Source organism: Xenopus tropicalis, chromosome 10, assembly GCF_000004195.4.
Source record: "Xenopus tropicalis strain Nigerian chromosome 10, UCB_Xtro_10.0, whole genome shotgun sequence".
Classification (NCBI taxonomy): domain Eukaryota; kingdom Metazoa; phylum Chordata; class Amphibia; order Anura; family Pipidae; genus Xenopus; species Xenopus tropicalis.
The window spans coordinates 22,639,705-22,660,903 of NC_030686.2; the positions used below are offsets into that span (position 1 = coordinate 22,639,705).

Below are 21,199 nucleotides of genomic sequence, written 5' to 3' on the forward strand. Positions count from 1 at the left end.
GAACAAGTCGGCATGTGTCGGCATGTGCGCGTCGTTTAGTCCTTAGAAAACGGAGGAAGCGCTCGCTACAGGTACCCCGGGCTGGTGCTGTTTTCTCCTAACAGGGGCACCAGCCCGGGGTACAAGGTAAGCGATTAAAGTCACTTGGGGGTGCCTAACATTTTGGCACCCCCAAGTGACTTTGCCTTTCCTTGTCCTTTAAGGGCAATGACATATGCAGACATATGTTTTGTTGTCCATTCCATAGCTAAATATTGGAATTGGCACAAGCGTGACACCGAATCTTGCCACCTGTTTGGTTTTGACCATAACAGTTCGGTTCTTCTAATGTCTGTTCAGGTCTCAAGTGTATGTTCGGTTTTCAGCCTTGTGAAACCTGAACAATAATCTTGCCAATAAATTAAAAAAACAAATAAATAATAAGATTCCCGTTATTTTTTCTATGAACATGGCTTATCAAGTACATTATTATTATAGAAAGAAACAACCAAAAATTAGGAATTGTTTTTCCAAATTAGCATTGCTGTATTGCAGAGCTTTCTGTATAACTGATTTCTATAATAATTGATCCCATACCTTTAATTAAAGGGTTGGACTTATTCCCCAGGCAGAATATAGATGGTGATAGTTTTGCCACCCCTGTGGTTATGAACAGGACATTCCAGTTTTTCAAAGAACTGACTGGTTTAAATCCAGCCATTTGCATCCAAATGATGCAATAACCCTGCCCCAGCATCATAACCCTGCCCAGCTTTATTTTGCCCACCTCTGATATCATCATACCCACCACCAGCATTACTGCCCACACCCGAGCCATCTGCCTTGCCCCCTTTGTTCTGGTTTAGCCACAAAGGTGGCATCCCTATTTGCAAGATAATGTGATTTTACTTACATGCTTGCACTAATTCCATTGCTTACCAACAGAAGGATATACGTGGGTGTTTTGTCACCAACATTGTGATGAAGGCAAACAATAGCCAAATTCTGTCAGTTCCATGTTCTTCAGAAAGCCCAGATAAAAGGTTATATAAATAATACAATAGTACAGAAAAAAACTGACTGGCCTATTATAAGATAGATTTCTGCATGTCTGGGCACTCTGTAAAGGACCATATGGACTTGTTGTATTCCTCCACTCCCCATCATCATTGTATTGATATATTTTATGCCTTTATTTAATTGATTAGCTATACAAAATAATCAACCTGTTATACTGTAATTCTGCTCTGAAGGGTTACAGGAAAACTAAGCTGTGTGTTATTACCTCTGATTATAATATTTAGAAGATAATGTGCAACAAATGATCTAGTCTTACAAGTATTTTTAAACTATTGATATAAGAATAAACTAAGCCATTGCAATTACTCCCTATTACTGCCAATTGCATTTGCAGCCGACATTTACTGCCGACAGACAAACAGTCAAAGAATGTAACTATTGTTGCCTGATATACCTGATAACGTATTCTGGCTAAAGTATCCCATACCTGGATTGAATCAACTGTTTTAAGCAAATACTAAGCCATCTGCAAGTTTAAACCCTTCCTAGTAATGGCTGAACTCAATATACAGCGTTTCACTTCAAGAGGAAATGAATACACAATATTATATTTGTGCCTTAAACCTTGCATAACATACATTTACAGTAATGCTGTTAATATTGTAAATATATATATATATTTTTTATTTCATAATAAGCTAGGCTTAATTAACTCTGCAACATTTTGGCCTGTCAGCATTCTTTTCTAGTGTGCAATTGGAATCTTCTGCATTTTGTAATTAAGGCTATTAATACAAAGGGCATGATTCAGGAAGGGAGGGGGAGAAATTCCAAATGCAAAAATACTTTTTAAGGCATTTAAAGTTATTAAGTGAGGGTTCAGCAGAGCTGCCTTGTTACAGTTGGAAATATTCCACTTAACTTTGTATCATGAAATACAAGACCCCTTCACAAACCTAAAAAAGGCACATCATTAAATCTATTTTGCTTTTGTTTGGAACCTGCTTATTGAATGTGGAACTTGGATGCCCAGAGAGGTCACGGGAGCCTTTTTCTGTGTAAAAAGGACATTTTTCTAACTGCTCTGGTAGCCTCAGCAACAGTTTGCTATATGGCTTGAGCTCATTTCTTTGTAGACACGAAGGTACTGTATATATGACTATTTACTCGCAATAGTATATGATACACACAATGCTAAGAACTTAGAACTGTTCTAGGCTGTTTATGTATACTATGTGCAGACTGCAGAGTATGTTTACACATGTCTTGGATTTGTAATTCAGCACTTCCTTTGATTCCATATGGCTAAATATTTCACTGATATTTTTATATAATATAGTTTATATAAATAAGCTGGTGTGTGGCCATGGGGGCAGCCATTCAAGCTGGAAAAATGGAGAAAAGGCACAGGTTACATAGCAGATAACAGTTAACCACTCTAGAATACAATAGTGTTTTATCTGTTATCTGCTATGTGCCTGTGCCTTTCCTCCTTTGAATGGCTGCCCCCATTGCTACAGAGCAACTTTATTTATATAAGTTTCTGGGGAAAACACCCCAGTTGTACCAGTGCAGGACAGCAGTACATTATATTCTAATTACTTTCATACACTTACATTTTTTGGCGTTACTGTTCCTTTAAAATGCCTTGGCCACTTCCCACCCCTACCATTTCCCAATTTGCCTTACAATCTCCTTACAAACTCTTGTAAGAACACTTTTTTCCAATTAAGACATCATTTGCATTCCCAATTCTCAACCCACTACATAGAAATTGTACATAGCCTTTAGGTCATGGTTCAAAACCTGGACCAGAGTGATGGACCTCATACAGCTTAAAGCCACTTTCTTCCTAGGTACTGGACAGCATTATAACATGAGTCCACACCATACTTAGATACTGCATAGTATTACTTTATGGCAAGAAAGGTACAGCTATGCATCAGATGTCAGTGTTGGACAAGAGTGTCAGGGGCCCACCGGGGCTGCCACCTCGGGGGCCCTCCACCTCGGTCGCAAAACTTCCCAAACTGTGCCACGTGCATCATGTTCTTTAACTTGTTAAAGATCATGTCAACCCCCAAAAATATAATAAAACACAATTCTAAGCAACTTTCCAATATGAAGTTGGGAAGTTTGCAACGGGGGTGGGGGGCCCCAGAGGTGGGTTAACTTGTTCTTTAAGGAGGTCTACGTTGCTGGCATAGTTTGGGACTGGGCCACAAGGTCTACAAGGGCCAGGGCCCACCAGGTTTTTCCAGGTGTTCCACTGGCCCCGTCTGGCCCTGTTGGATGGGCACTTCATCAGCATCTATTACAACCTGGCAGCAGATAGGTCTAAGCAGGAGGTCTAAGTTACTGGCATAGTTTGGGACTGGGCAGCAGACAGTCAATAATGCTATCCCCCATGTTCAAGCATTTAGGACATAACCCTCTCCTTACAGGCCCAAGACCATTCTATACTGTGGGGCAGTGGTGGACCTTTAGATCTCAGGATGATTTCTTTCATACAATATGGTCCTGCCCCCTTGTTCAGACATACTGGATCAGAGTGACGGACTTCTTGGTATGTGGCTTAAAGCCACTTGTCTCCCAGAGGGTCCTGGATGTCATTGTAACATGCGTTCATGCCAGACATAGATACTGCATATTATTGTTTTGTAGCCATGCATTGCATGGGTTACACCAGCGTCTATTTTGACACAGATGCCAATACTAAACAAAAGGAATTCTGGGAATGATTTCCAAACTCTTAAAAAAAATCCCATTTACATGGGTTTATCCTATAGGCTACAGCTCACCCACTGGGTTTGAAGCTGAAGCCAGGATAATAGCTGATCAGATTCCCAACTACAGACCGGTTTCGCCTTTCTTGAGGCTCATCATTGTAGTGCAGGGTTTTCTGATCAGCTTAGGTAGAGTCACCATGTGGTTCTACAAACAAATAAATAAGGTTGAGGAGACTGCCTCATACAGACAAAAGCAAACAAAAGGAATTCTGGGAATGAATTCCAAACTCTTAAAAAAAAAATCCCATTTACATGGGTTTATCCTATAGGCTACAGCTCACCCACTGGGTTTGAAGCTGAAGCCAGGATAATAGCTGATCAGATTCCCAACTACAGACCGGTTTCGCCTTTCTTGAGGCTCATCATTGTAGTGCAGGGTTTTCTGATCAGCTTAGGTAGAGTCAGAGGTGTGGTTCTACAAACAAATAAATAAGGTTGAGGAGACTGCCTCATACAGACAAAAGCAAACAAATATGATGCCAATACTGCAATCCCCTTGTTCAAGCTTACCTATGAGACCAAAGCTTCACTTATCAAATTTGACAAGGTCTGGGGACTGTGGTGTGATTGGGTATGTTAACTCATTTTATGTTAACTCATTAAGATGTTAACTCCCTTGATTCCACTTCCTCCATCCATATATGATGTATATTGCTAAGAATGAGCAGACACCAGTACAAAATGTTCCTAAACTTATTTCTCCTGGAACTTTCCAGCAATGTCTTCTCCTATTATGCCAATTGCCTCATCCTTGTGGATATCTATTGCATTATCACATATTTCTGTCACTGCTACTAAGTTATACATACTGACTTTTTTATATTTCTTATACTTTGATTTATTAGTAGACATGTGTATTAATTATTATTATTATTATAATTATAATTATTATTATTATTATTATTATTATTATTATTATTATTATTATTATTATTATTATTATTATTATTATTATTATTATTAATAAATATTAAGTCTCATTAACTTTGCCATTGTCTTTTAAGGTGCCCATGCAGGGTACCTGCAGCTGGTAATATGCTGCCTTTGGCAAGAATCAACACAGAAACAGCACTGGTCAAAATAAATTTTGATCACACACATGGATGGGCAGACTGCACTAACCTATTTGTTCACCCAGTGATCTGATTTGTGTGGGAGGTCATTGGCCAGAGTGCCCATTGAAATGCACTAATGAGTTCATTAATGGAGAAACACTAACCAGAGGAAGGAAACTACTAGATTTGTTTTAACCAAATTGAAAGATGGAATTGCTGAACAGTCTGTAGATACTACCCCTCCCAGAGCCTCCTACACAGTTATGTTCAGGCATTTTAACCAAAACTTGCCAAATTGCTCAACAATATTGTTCAGTGCACAGACAACCTTCAGAATGGATTGACTGTTTGAGCTAACCTGTGAAATTGGGCATCCATACCACCAACTATACATGTTTTATAAGTATATTTTTAACTGCCAACCAGTGCTGGGCTAAGCTGGCCAGGCACACTAGGCATGTGTCTGATTTTTTTCCAAGGGGAACTTGATCTTTCACTTAGTCTAATTATTATATATATGATAAAAAAGTAATTTTTTTATTGTAACTTCCAGATCCAGTTTTTCAGAAACCTCCAAAATCATCTCTAGCACCACATCTTTCCCTCACTGTCTCTCCTTGATCACAGAGAAAGGCAGGCAGAACAGATACATGCCCTGCACCCCCAGTGTTGCACCCTAGACATGTTCCTCTTCTGCCTACCCTCTAGTTCTGACCCTACTGCCTACAATTTTGCTAAAGTGCTTATGAAGGCCTTTTATATTCTCTAAACGGAATCATAACAATACTGCCATTAGCTGATTTTCTGCCTCTGTTATTCTTTTTCACTTTTGATTTAAGATTTATTTTTATATTTTTGTCATGTGCTGTGTTACTCAGCGATTTGACCTATTTTGCTGTTTTGATGTTGTTTCACTGTAGAAAACCAGTGGTTATGTATTTACAAACTATTTCAGTGACAATGAAATACAACAGAAGTGAAAAGCTGATTAGTCTTCTTTATCTCTTTACTAGTACTATTGTTGGTGTTTATTAATATTATTATCCTTTATGTATATAGTAGAGACATGTATGCAGAGACCATTCGTTATTAATTCCTATCATATTCACACAATATATACTAGGGTAAATTTAATTAGGCATCGTGTAACCTAACATTATCTGGGTAGATTAAAGAAGGTGGCATTGTGGAAGGCAGAAGTGGGGATAATATAAACAATGATAAATAGTAACTTTCAATTATTTCAAAAAGGACACACTTCACTAGAGATGTGCAGTACAATATAATTTAGAGCAGAACAGTATTTCCACACTCCTAGCCTGTAAAAAATACAGTAGCTTGAAAAAAAAAAAAGAATCCAGCTCTACATAACTATGGAAGGCAGCATGCCAAAATGCCAGAGCCATGCAGTTCTGCTTCAATGCAGAATGACCACAATTGCATACCACTACCTTAAATTAAATACAGGTATGGGAACCATTATCAGAATGCTCGGGGCCTGGGGTTTTCTGAATAAGGGGCCTTTCCATAATTCGGATCTCCTATCTTAAATCTGCTAAAAAAATGATTTAAACAGTAATTAAACCCTATAGGATTGTTTTGCCTTCAATAAGGATTAATTATATCTTAGTTGGGATCAAGTAAAGGTTCTGTTTTATTTTTACAGAGAAAAAGGAAATCATTTTTAAAAATGTGAATTATTTGATTAAAATGGAGTCTATGTCAGATGACATTTCCATAATTCTGGACTTTCTGGATAATGGGTTTCCAGATAAGGGGTCTGATACCTGTATCAAACTATCCCCACCAGACTGCAAGGCCATGTTCCATCAGGTTTCTTAATAGGGATTATAACAAAATGGAAAACTGATAGAAGTTATTGCTAACTGATCAGTGAAACAATGACAAGAACTGAAAGGTGAGGACCTCTCATTATTTTTGCTGTAAGTCCACTTATAGACTATATAGATATTTGCAGAGACACCATAATAAATGTAAAGCCATAACCCATGTAAAGCCTGCTTACATGTGATTTAATTTCTCTAGTAGAAGACAGATTGGTACATTTAATAGTTTTCACCATGTTTTAGACAACTGACTTGTATACAGATCCATAGAGATGGATGGTATGCCACTTGCAGGCCAGTAGCACAGTGTGTTTGGACTCACGTGGCCTCTATAGGAATGGATTGCAGTGAGATCATCCAGCTATTTGGACTGACCAACCACAACTGAATCACTTCAATATGTAAGTGTGCGTCAAGCATTAATCTCTTGCTTCCAGGAAAATGAATTTCCTTGATGTGAAAATGCCCATTTTTACACATTAACTATTCCTGCCAAGACAAACTTTTAAAACCCACAAATTGCCAAATTATGCACACTAGACTGAAAGGAATAGTAGACCTTAAAGTCTTAGTAAAAGTTCATATTTCTTTTAGGAATTATGCCAGTATACTTATCCTGTTTTGCTTTTGTAAATCTGAATATTTCCCCTCATTTCAGCATAGTACCAACAAAGACCACGGTCTACCTATTTGACAGGCATTGGCCATAAAAACTTTTATATCGAGCTGGTGAGGAGTGAGGTTGCAGTGAGCTGGAGAACTACTGTAAGCGGTACATTGAGCCTATGAGATCCTTGCACAGGGCTCTCAGGCTCGCGTGAAGAAGCTACTAAACACTGCAGCCTTCCAACCAGCATAAAGGCTAGTGTCCCTTGCCTGTAGGTAACAAAGAACTTAGGGTGGGCAAGGTGGATTCTTAAAATCCATTTTGACATAAGCCTCCCTCATTTAAAATGGCAAGTTATGGAATCACTACTAAATATGCAGAATGATCTGTGACTTCTTTGATAAAAATATATATCTGCATGTAAAGTGGCTTTCTGGGACTAGGTCAGTGTTTCAAGTGTACTCTCTACTCTGCACATTAAAAGCTACAGAGATGTGCATCCTGAGCCACCCATAGAATGATACCTTTTGCTGAGTATTGTAGGGCTACAATACTCTTTTTTTGTGGAAAAACTTCTTTCACTTATACATTCAAATGGAAAATAAACATACATTAAAACTCTATATTTGTCTTGGTTAGTGAGAAATAGGCTTGTCAAGGAAGTTATCTCTCTGAAAACACAACAGCTAGGTCTTTTTTATCTTCTTCACAGGGTCATGCTGTAACCTTAAAAAGTCTATAGAAGTAATCTGCTTCAAGATATTGTATTTCAGAGGGGAGTGATAAAATACTAAGAGGGTTAGTTTCACTGTTTTCTGAAGCTTTTACAATATGCCATTCTCCAATGATTTTACTTGGGATGCACCGAATCCAGGATTTGGTTTGGTATTAAGCTAGGATTCGGCCTTTTTTGACAGGGTTTCGATTTGGCTGAATCCACAGTGCTGGCCAAACCGAATCCTAATTATTGCATATGCCAATTAGGATTCGGAAGGGTTAAATGTCCACGTGAACACGGAAGTAAAAAAAATGTACATTTACTCTTTTTGGATTTAGGATTTGGATTCGGTTCAGCATTCGCCCGAATCCCTTCGGGGGGGGGGGGGGGGGGGGGGGCTGAACTGGAAAAACTGGGTTTGGTGCATTCCTAGATTTTATTTGGAACTTGCTTAATAGATAAGTTAATTAATATTAAATGAGTTCATTGATATATTGTTAATTGTTATAGGTTGGATAAAAAGGATAAAAGTGAATATAAATGGTGCAAAACTAAATATTCACTGAAAACGGTGATTGTCTCCCTTTAAGTCTCTCTTGGCTGACGTGCACTATATAATTATTTCTTCTTCTCTTTTTGCTCCAATACATCAGTTTATGGACCTTATGCTTAACCACCTAGAGCTGTGTAGTATATGAAACCACCCACACTTCTACCCCATCTAGATTTAGAATTTGTGTCCCATTGATGGTATGCATACCCACATTTGAGCAGCTTTAGATAGCAGTGTTTTTGTTTTATAATGTTAATACAGCTAGTTATATAGGCTGCAAATGCCTTTGCCTCCAGATTCATAAGACAATAAATCTTGAGAAACTACAAAGCATAAGGCACAGTACAACTTTAACAAGACTGAAAGTCAATTGCTTTGTGTTTTTGTCACTTTTTATAGCATAATTCATAAAAAGCAGGAACAGGTATGGGATCTGTTATTCGGAAAGTAATAATCCAGAGAGCTCCAAATAATGGAAAGGCCATCTCGCATAATTTCATTAAATCCTTTCAGTTTAAAAAAATGATTTCCTTTTTCTCTGGAATAATAAATCAGTTCCTTGTACTTGATCCCAACTAAAATATAATTAATCCTAACTGAAGGCAAAACAATCCTACTGGGTTTATTAAGTAGACTTAAAGTACAGAGATCCAAATTACAGAAAGATCCGAAAAACTCCAGGTCTCAAGCATTCTGGATAAAAGGTCCCATACCTCTACGTAAATAAAGAACATATTTCAGAATATAAAATAAAGTACTAAGGTTCATTAAATGTTTATAGTGTTATAATTTAGTGTTGTCACTTGATTACTTACCAATGTAGTACAAATTTGCTCATTTATAATTTCCCATAAGAAATTTGTATTTTACCTCTACCTGAAATATATTTAGGGTTCAAAACCCTAGTTACAGTAAGACAACAATGTATTTTTTTTAAAAAAAAAGCCCAGTAAGCCTTTATTCTTTCTAGAAAGCATGAGAATTTTAATTTTAAAATATTGAGTCTCATTTAGAAGTGCCGTCTCTAAAACATTATGATTATGCATTATCCAAAGCTCCACTGAGCACAATAGAGCAGGAGGGACTTTGATAACGAAACAATATGGCTGAACACACGTTTTTTATATAATTTATGAGTTAATTGCTTGTGAAGAGTTAGAAAGAGAAACTGAGAAATTGGCACTCGCAAGAAAGAATAACTAAGCAGTAGTAAAAAATGTGAATATATATATTTCACTGATATAGCTTAGACTGATATAGTTCTAGGCTAGATACTATTAACATGTACAACAGTATGGTTTTTACAGGTCCACTGCTAAGCCTACCCACTAGGACTGTTCTAAGTGAACTGATTAGAACACCTCCTTTTTACACTGGAGAAATAAGCAAATCTATTGGATACAGATTCTAAGCTAATAAGATCAGAAAGATGATAGCTTTCAGGTAGAAGAGAGAGCATCCACAATGTACTTGCTTATACTTGCCAATTTGTAGTTTAAATGTGTTATTTGCTGAAGCACACACACACAAATACAATTTTGCTTCAAAACAAAACAAATTCACGCAGATGATGGTCATTTTTTTCAAAACCAGTTCCTTCCTATGTTTTTGCAGTGAAAAGTAAAACACATGGGGAATGTACAAACTCCTTTGGATGAAAACGAACCCAGGACCCCAATGTGACAAGGCAAAACTGCTAACTACTGTGCCACCATGTTGTTCTTTGTTTTGTTTTTTTTGCTAAAAAGTTTTTTACTGTCTAAACTATAGTTGGTCCAGATGTTTGTGGGTGTTTTTATACATAATCAACAAATTACTTCTGTCTCTTTCTAACTGAAGCTGCCCAAAACCTTTTATGTTGCTCTTTGTGCCCAACATCTTACCACAGTACCCCTGCTCCTTTTATTTTAGTGTCTGTTCATAAGGAATTAAGGCTAAATTCAGAAAGAACACCATGAAATGTCGAATTAATTGGTACACTCTTGGTTCTGAAGAGTACCAATTGGAGATGGCTAAGATGTTTACTAAAGAGTATGTTGATCCAGTAGGAAATCCTGCCTGACACCTATTCAAACGGCAGGTATTGTAATTATCACTGTCATGCAGTTGACAAGTTACTGGTTAATATTTTTGTGAAAGCAACACAAAACCTTAGGCTTACACAAAGAATATTTTACCCTCCGTGGCACTTGATTTTGCAATTTAAAGCATAAACTCTTGAAGCCTCCAGTTTGGACCCTTATTAAAGTGCAATCTTTGAAGACTCTGTTGCTGGTGACTTTGATCATTGAATGGGTGAACTCCATCAGTCAGCCCTACTTTCAGATAAGACAAGACCAAGTCATTCTCAGTTTTCCTTCAGGCTTTCATCCAAAAGTCTCCTGTCATTTCCATAGATCACAGAACAATATTTTTACCTTAATTCGTCTCAGGTCCTTCAAATGAAAAGGAAATCAGATTGAATTTTTGACAAACGTTGCCTCAAATGTATCGACTTAAGAGGAAATGTTTTGTATACACTAAAAAAATAATGATACTGTGGCACAAAATTTAAGATGGTTTTACAGAGTTTGTGGTTGGTTCATCCTCAAATTAATAGAGGTCTGCAGCCTTGTAAGGCCATATTGCTCAATATTTAAAAGGTGATTCTTGTTTATCTGTTTAGCAGCCACCTGAAACAATGCTTATATATTCTTCAATGTCTCTATATGTTGGTTGGCCATTTTCCCTCTTACAAACCTTCAGCAACATTTACATTTGCAAACAGCACATGTGTGCTGTAAAGTTTATGCAGTGAGGAATGCAGGCTTCCATAGGCAATACCTGCTTTGATAAAAAGTCTTGCTTGGATTGTGCCCTGTAACTAAGCTCAGGACAAAACATTATGAGAAAAAAACATATTTCTCTAGCTGAGTGTACAGCTAGAGCAGAGTTTCTATGGAAACCAGAAATGCCATCTCTATATTGGCTGCTAGACTGGAGGGTGTCTTTGGTAACCTGGGTTAAAAAGAACTGAGTATGCTCAGTAAGCCAAGAGCCAATGCCAATTCCTAATGGAGGGGGTCACATAAGTTACAGGAAGAGAAGGAATCCTAAGTGATTAAGGGGATGCTGCAGCCTTACTATTAACTTTTGAACAACAGGAGTGGTAGGTATTTAAAGATTCCAAAAAGGCTGTTCACTGATTAAATTTTTTGTTGGGGGTTTACATGTCATTTAAATGTGCTGACTATCCCTAAAAAGATTCTTTGTAACCAAATCACCAACCCCCTTATGTAATAAAAGGCTTTCAGTTTGCACAGGAGCAGTAGCCCATAGTAACCAATAAGATGTTTTCATCTAAACAGGTGACCAGTAAATGCTACCTGCTGATTGGCTACTATGAGTTACTGCTTCTGGGCAAATTTAATGCATTTTATTGCATAACCCCATTAAATTGTAGGCTTTTTAAATAGCCTGGCTGTCATACACACATTGCCCAAGCTGGCACATAAGCCTTGCTAATATGTTATACTATGCCGTCTAGCTGCCTGCCCTGACCTTGACCACAATCTGATCTGTAGAGAGAGAAAGTCTCCTGGGTTCCTATTATACAGACTGTAACAGTTAGTCTGGGCCTTTCCTCTAAGATTGCCAGTCATTCTGGTATTAAGAAGCCATTCAAACTAATTTCCAAATATATTGGTGGCATTCACTATCACCATCCCAGTGGTAGTAGATTATTTATCCAAGATGGCCCATCTTATGGCTAGAATTTTTGTCAATAAATTTTTTGACTACATTGCCTTCCTTCTAATTGGGGTGTTTTGGTGTGCCTTCTACAAAGTCCTGTGGCTTGAATGCCTTTCTACCTTCATAGTAATGGTTAGATTGAGACAACCAACCAAGATTTAGAGCAGTTTCTTCTTCTGTCAGGCCCACTGGTGCATCTTTCTACGTCTAGATGCACTGGTTAACAGTTCTGCATATGCATTGGGTGGCATGCATCTTACTGCTATTATCCAGGTGTCATGAAGTCAGCAAGAATTTGGTATCTCTGTAGTGTTTGGGTTCCTTGTCAGTCTGCAGAAGAAAGTCCTGGGGGCCCAAAAAGTCATTGGCAAAAACCAATGCTAGCATGGGTCTCCGGTCTCAAAAAAGTGAGATTTGCACTACTGTAATTTAGTACCTGTGTTAGAAAACCAGCCACAAAAAAACTCATTATGCACTCAGTATAGTAGAGTTTCTACTCGCGGATTAAATATTTATTGCATTATCTCCAAGAGGAAAGCTAGCTTCCAAGTTTGCTGTTTTAAAAGACAAGTGAAAACAGAATCCAGAAGAAGAAAATTCTTTGTTTCCTATGCAAAGACAGTGTCCATTCCCACAAACTGATCGGCATGAAAATATAACATTTCTTGTCTAGATATGAACACAGTATAATGTTGTTTTTTAAACGTCCAAGCAACTAAATCCATAATTTTCAAAAAGCCTCACTGTAAAATTTGTAATGTTATAAAAATTTTTGTCATAGTGTTAATTTCTGTAGACAACCAATTCAACCAATTGATATACATTTATATATATATATACTGTGTATATATATATATATATATATATATATATAGTTATCCTAATCCATCCCAGTATATTCAAAATTAAATATTTAATTTGCACACTATTTTCCCATAAATTATTAAATCCCATTAGCCATTTAGGACAAGCTAAGGTCATTAATAACATATAAGGAATTAAGAGAGCCCCAAAAATGTGTCCCTAGCAACGGAAGTTTAGCACTTTCAGATGTGGATGATTGCAGCTTTATACAGCTAATCTGTAGGCTGAATTTCTAGAACCTCCTCTTTGACTTGTTCATTAAATATTTGTCACTTGAATGCCACCACTAGACCTGATGGTTTATTCATAGGCATGGCTGTTTTTCTTGTGTGCGGTGCTGGGCACCTAGAAAGGAATGTTAGGCAGGGGAAGGGGAGTAGGATCGAGACCTAAGGATGTCAGCGGAACTCAGTTTCTTGAGGATGCCTGCTGATGTTGCTGTGATCTGTACTTCACAAGAACTGGTGACTGCATGCTTGACATCCCACAAACCGACATGGCAAGCAGTCGTTTCTAATTTAGCTGATGGGCCTGCTTCACATTTGCTTACATATAAAATATTCAACATTTCATTGATCCATGTTTATTTTTTTATTGCATTTCTATTGATATAAGGAAAATGTGTCAAAGTAGCAATGTGAAGAAGGAGGATGGGGGGGGGGGGTAATAAGGCTGACAATGACCTTACATCGCTGAAGTGTCTGTACAGCTCTTTAATGAGGATACACAAAATGGTTATGATAGAAAGGAAAGTGAAGAACATTTGCTCTGTACCTGTATGTATATTCATGCTCCATACAGATCCCTAAAAATTATAAGGAAGAATATGTTCTTTTAATATAGTTCATTTTTATATCATGCCACAATTCAAATGATAGGAAAAACAATGATAATCTATATTTTACCTTAATGTAAGTCCTGGCCAAAGTCCATTAGGCTTCTGTAATTGTGGACTGATAAACACTGGGCATCACACCCGGTGGCAATGATCAAAGGAGGACAGATATTCGTTGTAGATTTTCACCCTCATCGATACTCCAAGTACCTAACAAAATGGAACAGAATTTGATTCATGGTGGGTTAACTAGTTTTATTGTGAAATTTCATCCATCTTTCTTAAAAAAACAGTAACACCAAAAAATTAAAGTGTATAAAAGTAATGACAATATAATGTACTGTTGCCCTGCATTGCTACAACTGGTGTGTTTGCCTCAGAAAGACTACTATAGCTTATATAAGTTAGCTGCTGTGTAGCCCCGGGGGCAGCCATTTAAAGGAGAAAAGGCACAGGTTACTTAGCAGATAACAGATAAACCCACATTATATGGGGCTTATCTACTAGTTATCTGCTATGTAACCTGTGCCTTTTCTCCTTTTTTCCAGCTTGAATGGCTGCCCCCATGGCTACATAGCAGCTTATTTATATAGTAGCTTTTCTGTAGCAAAAACACCAGTTTTTTACAGAGCAACAGCACATTATATTTTAATTACTTTAAAGCACTTTAATTTTTTGATGTTACTGTTCCTTTAAAGCTACAGAGGCTCCTGACTGAAACATACTAATGCAAGTGTCTCTGGTAGCTTTAATATACTCATATAATGCCTTTGGTATATTTCCTTCTTTTTTTCCTATGTATTTTTAATTTTGCAGGCTCTTGGGTTGGCATATGTATACTGCATCTCTTTATGAATGGAGCAGTTCCTTCACTCTGTGATAGTTGGATTTGCACAAGTATTAGAGGTCCCTTACCCAAGAGCATAATAAAATCTTTTCTCTCCTTTTTTTATCGTCCCTCTTTGGTTTTTTTTCTTGACACACAGGGCGGCCAGCTGCAGATATCCTCTCCTGTTGGGACAGCAGCTCATGAAAATACCTGCCCCTTCACATTTGTTGAAATTGCAACATTTAAAACACATTACATGCAGCTATTCTGGGTAATCACCCAAAAATGTGGAGAAAGGCATTTTTTACGTGAATACCCAGGATCAATGCATGTTATGTGTTTTACATGGGGCAATTCCAATGAATGGGTAGGGGCAGGTATTGTCAGCCACTTCATCTACCGCGGCAGAAGATATTTCCTGTCTGGAGACAGAGGACCCCATGTGTCAGCACCCTTACTGTTTCTGACTTATGACACCTTATACTTCAGGGATCCCCAACCTTTTATACCCGTGAGCCACATTTAAAGGGAAAAAGTGTTGGGGAGCAACATGAACATAAAAAAGGGTTTCTGGGGGTGTCAATAAGAGTTTTAATCGGCTACTTAATAGCCCCTATGTGGACTGGCAGCCTACAGGAGGGTCTGTTTGGCATTATACATGGTTTTTATGCAACCAAAACTTTCCTCCTTACCAGAAATTCAAAAATGAACACCTGCTTTGAGGCCACTGGGAGCAACATCCAAGGGGTCGGTGAACAACATATTCCTCGCGAGTCACTGGTTGGGGATCACTGTTATACTTTAATTGTCATTCTCACCATTCCAGCACAACTACCATAGGTGTGAAATGTCCCCAACCATTTTTACATGTGAGCCACACTCAGATGTAAGTTTTTGTGTTAGTGAAGCACACAAGCATTAATAAAATGTTTTTTGGGGATGCCAACTAAGGACTACGATTGGCTGTTTGTAGACCCATGTAGACTGCTGACCTGACCTGCTCATGAGCTGGTTGGGGGTCAGTGAACCCTGCTCACAAGAGCTTACAATCTAAAGAATAATTTTTCTCTGAATAATAACATATTAAGTTGTATTTTAACATGATTATACTAGTGTAAGTAAATTGTTGATGGCATATTTTTACATTCTGTAAAATTACAGGTCCCCATCACACTGGATAATAGATACCATACCTGCTCATTCTGCTTCAGTTCATTCACAGGATCTTGAAGGGCATTAGAAATAGAAATGGGAAACTATGGTCTATTTTCATAGACAGCATTACAACAATAGAATATGCCCCTTTTCTAAGTTTGTAAGGTTATATCTGACTCTCGTGTCAAATCTTACCCTTTAGGCACCAGTGCAGTTTAATAACCGCATCCAGCAGGAGCCACTGGGGGGAATACATTGCTTATTGCCCTGATTTGGTGCAGTTTGCACCCCCTTTAATAATATCTGACAGTATAAAACATTACATACAACAAGCACAATGGCAGTTACCATTCATACGCATCAATTCAAATGTGCAGAAAATGTTCAGGCACTTTATTTGTACTTTACAATAAATTAAATAAAAGTAAATAGAGGATAAATAATGTCCTAAATAAGGTATATGTTCCATTTAATATCTAAAGACCTGATTAGGCCAGATGATTAGAAAAAATAGCATGTGCTAGATAAAGCAAATCAGCAAGTCCCTTCTGTGTCCCCACCAGACGACAGGTCCATGTGCAGCAGTGGATTGGGCAGAGCTATTATTTGTAAATAATAATTAATTAATGAGATGGTAAATAATAGATGAGTTTGGGTAATGATGTTGGCAAATTGTCTATTCCTTGTTTTTTCAAGATATTCTTAAGGGAGGGAAATGGAGGAGGGTGTACAGTGAAATGGGAACACGCAAGTAATTTGCGCAGCAGAACAACAGAAGCAGAATTTTTCCTTTAATTGCTAACTTGTTTAGGATCGCCGAGACTGGATGAGGAGAGAGCGATCCTCCAACCATTTACTATGATTGTGATTTCAGATAATGCTATGCCACAAACACAGCAACATGCTGGTGACGTGAATCTGTGCCAAAAAATAACATTACAAAGATATAATTGGTTTTGTCTTAATTAATGTACCTGATGCTGACTGGTTGACTTTGCTACCTATGTTGCCATGCTGATTTGGCACAAGTGCCTCCTATCCTATAGGTCTCATTTCAGTTATAACCCAGAAAATGACTGTAATTATTCCATCACTGCCTATTATCACTAATCAGTACGATCCTGAAAAAAAAATTCTGTTTCCAAATAAAGAGAAAGTGTGGGGAAACAGATGAGTAAAAGAATAAGGATTATAGGAAGGAGATACAGGAAAAAAGGGAGAAGGTGAGGTAAATTAGAGGCTTGAGATGCATTTAATATCAATTCATTTTGCAGAATGCTGACGCGGCCAACTCTCACTGCTCTGAATTTATGGCTCATTGTAATGAGTGTCGTGCGAGGAGAGGGGGAAGGAAAAAAAGAAAAAGAGACTGTCAGCAGAAAAAAAAAAAACTGTGTAAGGAAAGAGAAGAGTGAAGTCCCCAGGGGATTCCCTTTGCACAGGGGTCCGAACCAGGTTGAGAAATGATTGGTGGAGTTAAATACCAAAACTGTTGCCCTAAAATCATTCTGAAATCAACAGGTGTCCCCCCCACCCCACACAAATCTTCGTGCCAAATCTGCATTAGGGCAAAATTGCAGTGACTGCATTGCAAGACATGTCTGCCCGAAGGAGCTGTTAATTTATTTAATAGCTTTCTTAACCCTTGATTGCTTAGGAAAAATCAATGGCAACTGTGGAATGCTGCCAGTGGTCGTTGGTCGTAATTGAACAGATACTACTTGTTTTGCTGGTGTGTTCCTCTTCCAGTCGATGAAGTATCCAGATATTTCAATCGCAATTCCTGCGTGGTCGTCATTCCTTTCCAGAGTAGCCACGCTTTGCAAGATGGGCTATGCGTTTTGTTTTGCTGGAAAAAATAGCTTTTTTAAGCGTGGGTGAAAAACACATGAGAACATGCCCATTGAATGCAATTGGTGTGAGAAATAATGTCCCTTGACTCTAATGCATTTGGCACCAAAAAATGCAGTGGAAAACACTCACTCCAAAGAATTTGCCAAATTTTCACCCTTTCATAATTTTTTTGGTAAAGAAAAGCAGAGCAGTTTTTCTCAATGCATTTGCAGCTATTTACAGTTACAAATCTCTGAGCCTTTTGCAACTGGTTAACATTTTGTGTGTAATTTTAGTTGGCAGCATTATTTTGCAATTCTGTTTAAGAAAGGTAAATGATGGCAAATAAAATATATTTAGAATTGTGTAGTTTTTTTTGTATATTGCACTCTTTTTTGCAGATAAAGCCTATTGCCTAAAATAATGAGATGCCATATGTAGAGAGTTTAGTGCCAGAATTCCTACTGTTCATGCCAAATGACCACCAGCAGGAGTTTACATACTGGGCAATTCTGTATATTCACTACAATACCTGGTAAGACAGTGTTACAATAATATAATGTCAGCAGGTTCAAGCTGTTATCCTTTTGACATGGCCTAGGTTCTTTATAGGTATGACGATATGTCGTACCAAAGATTCACTGCCATTGCTCATTTTATTATAATTTATCTAACATCCGGGTTTCTGCATTCTTGTTTTTGACAACTACTTAACCTGCCCAAAGCCCTAAAGACCTCCCCACACATAATTTTTAATTATCAAACATCATGATGTTTATTGTCTTGTATATTTACTATTCAAATCAGACATAAATAATACCCAACTAAATCAAGTCTTGATTTGGATCACAATGTTTGTTTTGTATATCCCCATTATTAAGGGGAATGCAATCATGTGAAATACTTTCACTTGTCATGATGGAAAGACAGGGTATTTGCCCTTGTCCCCCAGTCTTTGAGGGACCTATTGGTAAATAATCTTTGTAGTAATAATTTCAAATACATATTATGGAATTATGGAATCACTATATTTATCTTTTGTTGGACTCCAACTGCCAGCATCTTAATAATGGCCAAAGGCTATTGAGAGCTGCTGGAAGTTAAAGCTCAATACAAGCTTCATGGGGATAAAGTGGAATTCAAGTTATTCATTTTAGGGCACTGCTGTTTCAGCATGGGTCTGTGCCCCCCCTATTCTCTAATTTTACCCCCAATCTCACAGTCTTGTTTTGTTTCATCTTATTAAATTGCCTTCAATCATCTACACCTTCTATGCTTCAGATGCAGCCTTGTTGTGTGTAATGGTTGCCTTTTCTAGAGATATTGTCATCAGAATACAAAGTTAGGCTTGCCACCTTTGCCGTTGGCTAAACCCAAGCAAAGGGGGGGCAGAGATGCTAGGTTATGATGCCAGGGCAGGGTTATTGCATCACTTAGACCCAATTGGCTGGAATTTATTTTTTTTAATGTTTTGAACCAGACAGAATGTTTTAAACTGGATAGTCCTTTGAAAATATGTCCAGTTCAAAACCACAAAGGTGCCAACATTTTCTCTAACTATATTCTGCCTCAGGAGTAAGTCCAACCCTTTAATTAAAGGTATGGGATCTATTATACATAAATCAGTTGTCCAGAAAGCTCTGAATACAGCAATGCCAATTTATAAAAGCAATTTATCATTTTTGACTGATTTGTTTTTTCATTCTGCAATACTAATATACTTGTCGATTAATCCGTGCTTAAAAAATCACAGCTAGTATCTTAATAATACTGTAGATGCACTGAATCCAGGATTCCACTGGGGATTTTTCTCTTTAACCCTTCCATATTGGGCAATAAAACAGACAGTTGAGACCAGAACAGGCCTTAGAAAAACTTGTTTGGATCAAAACTTAACTGGTGACAAAGTATATCTACATAAATATATGGAAAGCATGTGCAATACCATCTTAAACTATAAAACCTTCATTATTTTCATTCTAAAAAAGTTATAGCTGTTTGTGGTGCCTGCATGGGGAAGGATATTTCCTGGTACTTACAGGGCTATTTTTAGTCCCTTTCTGGCGAAACGAGCAATTCTGTCTTGCTTTATGGTCGGGGCTCTAGATATATGCTTGGGACCAGAGCACTTCTCTCACAAGACATATGGCAGGATCAATTAGCCCTTTATCTGAAAGGCTAATTTATGGGTCTTTGTCTAATTTATCTGTGTGAGTGGAAGAGATAAGAGCTCTTGCTGAGGAAGAACCAACACAGGCATTGTATTTTTTTTTCAAAATACAGAAATACAAGAAATCTGAAATTTAAATATGATAGAAAATAACTATATTAATTACAATTAATTATAATAGACAAGCTGGGGGGGGGGTGATTGTGCCACAACAACAAAAATAATCTGAGAAGACAAGGCTACCATTCTTTGACCCTCATTAATTTTTAGATTTAATTTCCAAAAACACAAATCTGATTTGGATGCTCTCTTGACCCCTTGACCCTCCAGCAGAATTTAAGCATTGTTAATCTAAAATGAGAGGGACGCATCTGTGAGATGGCCCAGGGGAACAGTATCCTGTTAATGAAGGGTTAAAATATCATTGAACCATAAAGAACCATTCTAAATGGATTCAGTGCAGGTGAAACACCTGATCTTAAACTCTGTGTTTCCTTACACATCACAGAAACATACCAGGGCTGTGACCTAATAGGAAGCCACAATAAGGACCCACCAAATAAGCCCATAGATGAAGGTCTTCTACCCATCTTCTAAACTTTTTTAAACACTGTCCATACAGGGTCGGACTGGGCCGCCGGGACACCGGGAAAAATCCCGGTGGGCCCCGGCCCTAGTGGGCCCCAGCGGCCCAGTCCGACCTTTGCCGGCGCTCCCCGCTACTGACTGTTCCTCCCCGACGCGTTCAATTTATATGCGCTCGGGGAGGACGTCAGGCGGGGGCCCTTCGGGGGGGTTAGGGGGGCCCTTGGGGGGGTTAGGGGACGCGGCTGGGGCACCTGCATGGCCCCTGGGGCGGGAGCCCCGGTGGGCCCTGCACCCCCCAGTCCGACCCTGTGTCCATATGTTGGTATCATACTAACGATCAATGTGTTACTAGAATAGATATTTTAACATAGGGTTGTTTGCTTAAATCTGGCCATACACTCACTCATTTGGTGGGAACAACTGGATCTTTGCCTACCAACATGCTGGACCAATTTGGGTTGTTTTAATCTTTTAGCCCCTGGGTCAATAATCTGATCACAATGGGTGCTTATGAAGGCCCATCAGTAGAGGAGCATATCAACACACAGATTTGTTTCTCACCATGACTATTTACGGCCAGATATCTGTCGGGGAGGCAGTTGGGTACAACCTATACACATAAAGA

The 21,199-nt window shown here is 38.2% G+C and overlaps 1 protein-coding gene across 5 annotated transcripts in view; it reads right to left on the reverse strand.

Annotated features, from left to right (window-relative positions):
- Positions 1 to 21,199, reverse strand: part of rbfox3 (RNA binding fox-1 homolog 3) — a 564,559-nt gene that overhangs the window by 171,506 nt on the left and 371,854 nt on the right. For 4 of the 5 annotated variants that reach the window (XM_031894300.1, XM_031894299.1, XM_031894298.1 and 1 more), the window contains one exon: positions 14,070 to 14,209. The gene's annotated coding sequence lies outside the window, so the exon portion shown is untranslated. Of the gene's footprint in view, positions 1 to 14,069; positions 14,210 to 21,199 lie in introns of those variants that run through there. The other variant, XM_012952839.3, reaches the window with a different exon arrangement.